Below are 6,742 nucleotides of genomic sequence, written 5' to 3'. Positions count from 1 at the left end.
GGTGAAGCTGCGGATGGCGAAAGATCCCGCCAACAGTTCCAGAGCGTTTATGTGGAGGTGAGATTCGTTGCCTGACCAGGGTCCTCCGGTGGAGACCCCATTGCAGTATGCACCCCAGCCAAGGAGACTGGCATCTGACTCCACAATCAGGTCCGGTTGAGGCCCCACGATGGCCTTGCCATTCCACACGTCAAGGTTGGAGATCCACCACACGAGTTCGTCCCTCGTCTCGCGATCCAGGGTCACCACGTCCGCATAGGATGCTCCCGCTTGCAGGTGGGCGATCTTGAGCCGTTGCAACGCTCAATAATGAAGAGGTGCCGGAAAAATCGCCTGGATAGAGGAGAGAAGACCGATAATGAGTGCCAGGTGACGTAGCGACATTTGAGGAAGTTTCAGAGCGTGACGTAGTTCCTTGCGTATGGACCTGACCTTGGGCCCTGGGAGGCATAGGGTCTGTTCGCTGGAGTTCACCACAAAACCCAGAAATTCCATCGACCTGGAAGGCTGTAGACAGGATTTCTCGGTGTTGATGACAAACCCAAGTCCTGTAATAAGAGACATCGCTGATTGCAGGTGAGTTAGAAGCTCCGATGGGGATTGAGCCATGAAGAGGATATCGTCCAGATAGATCACAAGATGAATACCCTGACTGCGAAGCCAAGCCACCACTGGTCTCATCAATTTGGTAAAACACCAAGGGGCTGACGAGAGGCCAAACAGTAGGTACGTGAACTGCCAGAGGAGGTCGCGCCAGCGAAACTGGAGGAGCAATCTGGACTGAGGGGACACAGGAACCGTCAGGTAGGCATCCTTCAGGTCCAATTTCACCATCCAGTCTCCTGGAAGTAGAAGGTCCCTGAGTAAATGAATCCCTTCCATTTTGAAATGGCGGTAACATACAAACCTGTTCAGATTCCGTAAATTTATTACTGGTCGGAATTGGCCTCCCTTCTTTTCCACCAAAAACACATTGCTGACAACCCCGACAGAATGGGGAGGAGCCCTCTCTATTGCTCCTTTGTCCAAAAGGGAACGGAGCTCTTGGTTCATGTAAGACCGGGCCGGTTCTGTTAGGACTAGTGGGTGAGAGTCTGGAAGTGACAGATGGGAAACTACCAGATCTATCCGAAACCCTTGGACCGTGGCTAGCACCCACGGATCGGAGGTAACACGGTTCCAAGCGGGTAAAAAATGCAATGGGGTCTCCACCGGAGGACCCTGGTCAGGCAACGAATCTCACCTCCACATAAACGCTCTGGAACTGTTGGCGGGATCTTTCGCCATCCGCAGCTTCACCAACGACAGAATCTCGGCATGCATCAGGCTCAGGATAGACAACGTGTCAGCCGTGCGTTATGTCAATGCCATGGGGGGCACCCATTCATCGATCCTAACCCATCTGGCGAAGGAGTTTTGGTCCTTTTGCCTGGACAAAGGCTTCACGGTAATCGCAGAATATATCCCAGGACTATGCAATACTTTTCGACTTCGGGCGGCAAGAAGCGCGAATGGCTAGCCGAATAGGGGAGGAATGGCGCCGGGAAAAACGTAAGAAAGGGAAGGGAAAAGAGGGGAACGGAACGGAGGACTCGATATAAAGAAAAATATGGTCAGAAGTAAAACCAAAACCACACGAAGTATGTCAGGAAGGAAACATTAAACTCATAGGCACAATGAAAGAAATATAGGACAAAATAAAAAAGAACCAACGTAATCTCATAAGGCTATAAGTCTCATAGGTTATAAGAGATAGAAATTCATAACAGTAATACGAATTAAGAATAACCCCAATAGTAAAAACCGAGAGACACTTATCTGCTGTGGGCAGCAGCAAAGAAAGAGGAAGAGATGACAGGGGAGGACCTATTTATGGACTGACTAATGGGAGGGGTTATTTGGGGTTGTCCTTGGTTTTTTATGTTAATTCTTTGCTGCTGTGGAATTTCAGTAAAGAAGGAGTAATGCAATACTCGCCTCCGTGTCTTGTTATAAAATCAGAGATTATCACCGCATATCTTCACTTGTCTTGTGAAGGACTATCCCACAAATAGGCGCATCATTCACAATAAGGCGCATCAACCACTGTATTTATCTACCATTTTTACCATAGTGGCTATTTTATTTTATTTTTTATAATTTTTTATTTCTATTTTCATTTTTTACTCCAAGGGACATTTTTATTGACTCTCATTTTGGACTATCGATCCTACTCATCTCTTATTTTACGACTACATCTCAACCAGCATTTTTTATCTACATCCTATATTTTATCAATAAACCAGATTAGATTTACCCATATAAGAGTGTGCCTGCTTACCTCTTTACTTCATTATTTCTATAATGCCAACATATTCCGCAGCGCTTTACAATCAGGGGTTCATGTACAAACAGTCATAAATAACTTATAGTTATAATAATGAAGTACTGTAGCTGTAGACTAGCATTGGTTGTGACCGGGCTATAAGAATAGCCCAGTCTGCGGCATCATTCTTTTTAATCAAAAACACTGTAAACCCTCTTGGAAACCTGACCCCAATTCAGTGGGATACATCAGGATTAGGGCTCATGCACACAAATGTATTTTTGCTTTTTTTGCAGATCGCACACAGACCCATTCATTTCTATAGGTCTGGGGGGGAAAAATGGACAGCTAGCTCCCAGATGTCATCCATGTGCATCTGGACTGCAAATTATAGAACCTGTCCTATTCTTGTCAATTTTGTGGACAAGAACAGGCTTTTTTTTTTTTAACAGTGGATCCTGTAAAATTGCAGGATGCACACAGACCGCATCCGTACTTTGTAGATCCGCGATTTGTGGTCCGAAAAACGGATATGGTCGTGTGCAGCAGGCCTTAGTTGGATTCTGTTTGAAGCCAGATCAGTCATACCGGTTAGGAGTAGGGATGAGCGAACACGACTTTTTTTTGGGTTCGGCCGGTGGAGGAATTCCGTTATGGATTCCATTAGCACGGAATTCTATGACGGAATGCAAAACGGAAGCCTTTAGGAGGCATTCCGTCATAATAGAAGTCTAAGTCAGCATAATGGATCCCTCTGTTTTTCCGTTATACAGGACTTGGTTTTCCATCCTGCATAATGGAATTCCTCCACCATCCTGACCCGAAAACGTCAGGTTCGCTCATCCCTAGTTAGGAGTAAAAACCGGACGCCATGAGGACATGAAATAATAAGTATGAAATAAACACAGGCAGGGGTGTATAACTGATTAGCGCCGTCAGTCACAGGGAAGGGGGCGCGGTTACCGTGACTTGAAGCACGTGCGGAGAAGCGCGCCGGCAGGGGATAAAACAGCGTTTTCAGTACTTTTGCTGCATCTGCCTTCAGGAAGAAAGGCATCATCACAGTAGCGTAGCTAGAAATGACTGGGCCCCACAGCAAATTTTTTAATGCCCCAACCCCCCACAAGCAACTTCTTTGCAACCCCCTCTTCCTTTGCAACCCCCACTTCTGTGGCTAGTCAAAATCGCTCTCTTAGACCAGGCCCAGCAGCCGCTCTGTCCGTTTCCTACAGTGTCTCTGTATATGATTTCATTTTATGTTTACTCAGATTTTATTGAATTTTACGATGTACACAGGGCATAAACAATCCAGTAAAATATGCACAAATCAATAGAGGAACTCGCAGGAACCTCGATAATCCATACCAGAGTGTCAAAGAATCATTGCACACAGAGAAATCTTCCCTGGCACTTAAAATGACCATCTTAATAAACTCTGTCTTATGACACTTGCGAGACAGAGTAGTACACAGGTAAGCTAAAGTTGTTTCAGGAATGGCTTCTGGTGACCAAGAACAAGGCCCTAAAATGGCTCTAACAGTGGAGGTCAACCTCAGGTGTGAGGACTCCTAAGTATGGGCAGGTATACATAAAAATACTGCAATGAAAACATAACGCCAGAGAGTTAGGTTACGGATTCAGGTGCGGTGGTTGCCATCTTGTCGTCTCATAGAATCAGGTCTATTTCTTCGGAAGGGTGGACCTGATGGTAACAGAGGAATGCATTGCCATTCCGGCAGGTGAAGAGATGGTAGGTCAAGCGCTTTGAGAAAGGGGTCTCGGAGCTCCATACGTTGGCCATTTCTATGCACCACAAGCTGGAAGGGAAACCCCCAAGAGTATGGGGTGTCGTGGGCTCTTAGGAGGTCTAGCAGAGGTTTGAGAGCTCTTCTCTGAGGTACCGTAGCACGCGAGAGGTCTTGTAGTAGTAACAGAGACGCACCATCAAAGTCAATGGAAGTGAGGTTGCGGGCCTTTCTCAGAATTTCTTCCTTCACTGAATAATAGTGGAGGCAGCAAATGACGTCTCTCGATTTAGAGGGATCCGGGTTAACTGGTGGCAGGGTTCTATGGGATCCGGGTTAACTGGTGGCAGCGTTCTATGGGATCCGGGTTAACTGGTGGCAGGTTCTATGGGATCCGGGTTAACTGGTGCCAGGGTTCTATGGGATCCGGGTTAACTGGTGCCAGGGTTCTATGGGATCCGGGTTAACTGGTGCCAGGGTTCTATGGGATCCGGGTTAACTGGTGCCAGGGTTCTATGAGCTCTATCTATTTCCAGGCGCTCCGAAACCAGTTTCTCTAGTATGGAACTGAATAGGCCTTGTAGTGTAGGGATCAAGTCCTCTGTTTAAGTAGCTTCAGGAAGACCTCCTAGGCCTCTTTCACACTACCGTTGTGCGGGCCGTTTTTTGCGTTTCGTATACATACGGAACCATTCATTTCAATGGTTCCGGAAATATGCATTCCGTTTCCGTATTTCCGTTCCGTTGAAAGATAGAACATGTCCTATTATTGCCTGCAAATCACGTTCCGTGGCTCCATTCAAGTCAATGGGTCCGCAAAAAAAACGGAACACATACGGAAATGCATCCGTATGTCTTCCGTATCCGTTCCGTTTTTGCGGAACCATCTATTGAAAATGTTATGCCCAGCCCAATTTTTTCTAAGTAATTACTGTATATGCCATACGGAAAAACGGAACGGAAACACAACGGAAACAAAAAAAAACAGAGCAACGGATCCGTGAAAAACGGACCGCAAAACACTGAAATAACCATACGGTCATGTGAAAGAGGCCTTATTCTGATATTGTTCCTTCTATTTCTGTGTAATCTGCATAGTTGGCAGATATGACGGTCTCCCACCGCGGTATGATCTTGTATAGTAGCCGCCTCTTCTACTCTTTCCTCTATGGCTTGTATATTCTCTGTGATTACAGACAGTTCTTGTTTATAGGAAGTTTCCAATCTTTCAATGAATTTCTCCATTTCTTGCCTTGTGGGAAGAAGTTTCCTATGTTCCTTCCAGTCCCACTGTGCTTTTATAGGGTCTCCGCTTGTGGAGCCTTTTCTGCTTGGAGATGAGGTGGCGTTGTGAGGAATGGAAGGCTCTGAAGTTGGCGACGAGGGAGGATTCGGCGTGTGGCGGTTAGTCTTGGGACCCGTCTGAGCCGTTTTTGAAAGCGGAGATTGTTTGATGTAGATATCTGGTGGTCTCGCCGCCAGTGCTCAAAAACTGCTGTGTCCCCTTGTCTCGGGGCAGATGCTGGGGGTTGATATGAAGCTGGGACAAATGGCAGCGCCCCGATGTTGAGTTTTGGAGTTTATCGCCCGCTGTAAAATAACGACGTAGGCCTCTTTGAGTTGATGGTTTCTCCTTTTGAGGTGAGCTGAATCTAGAGCTTTTCCTGGTACCAACCATGTGGGCACTGCTATAATTAGTTGGTGTACAAGTCTGTGTCCGGGCTTAGACATGTTCTACACCGTAGGACATGTTGACTAATCTCTCAACTTTAAAATCAGTTTGAGGATTTAGTGAGACTGCAGAGTGCACCTGTGTTTGTTATTGTTTTGTTATATTGTTATATTAATTATGACATCCGCACTTGTTACCTTGTGTAGGATGTCTATTGTGGTACTTGTGGTTCGCCGCGGGCATCCTCCATTGTATGCATTTTGCTGGGGATTGCCATTAGCAACGGGCCACAAGTGCAGGATTTGCTCCCCTATATATATGCACAACTGCATGTGGGTTTGAGCACCTCCTGCTAATGCCAACCTGTCTTCTTAGTGTGTACAAGTCTCAACCTCTGTCAGGCGCCCCACACCCCAGCGGTATCAGCCCGTCATAGTGTGAGGTGGGGAGGGTGACCAAAACGCCAGGTATGGTATGTCCCTGGATTGTGCCGTCACGAGCGGAGCCGTGCAGACTTGCAGCCTCTCTCCTCGACTTCCGGTCATGCCCCCTCTATAATTTCATTTTATAAGATTGTTGAGATGTCCTGACAATAAAATCTTTTAGCTCTCATCCACCCTTCTGAGCTCGGGCCCCAAAGCAGCCGCTTCCCTTATAGCTACGCCCCTGCATCATCAGAAACACACTGCTGGGGCTTGGGATGGTTTTGGGAGGTGACAGGTTCCCTTTAATTCCTAACCTCTAGCAGGGGTAACAGAGGAATGACTCATAAATGCTCCAGAACTGGTGTTATATGGGGGATACAAGTAGTTAATAAACCAGACATGTTAGGAGAGATGAGGGGTCCTGCTGCACACGATTACACACACTCCACAACGCTACGATTCTCTGCATGAGGTACATTACACACACATCTCTGCTGTGCCATACACAGCCCAGCGTACTGCCGCTAAGCAGCAACGACTAGAGCAGCTGACCCCGCCCACGCATGTGACCGATCACATGATCAATGACGTCCCC

The sequence above is a fragment of the Bufo bufo genome, chromosome 6, assembly GCF_905171765.1.
Source record: "Bufo bufo chromosome 6, aBufBuf1.1, whole genome shotgun sequence".
Lineage (NCBI taxonomy): Eukaryota > Metazoa > Chordata > Amphibia > Anura > Bufonidae > Bufo > Bufo bufo.
The sequence above is the reverse complement of the archived record's forward strand: the minus strand, read 5'-3'. Positions refer to the sequence as shown.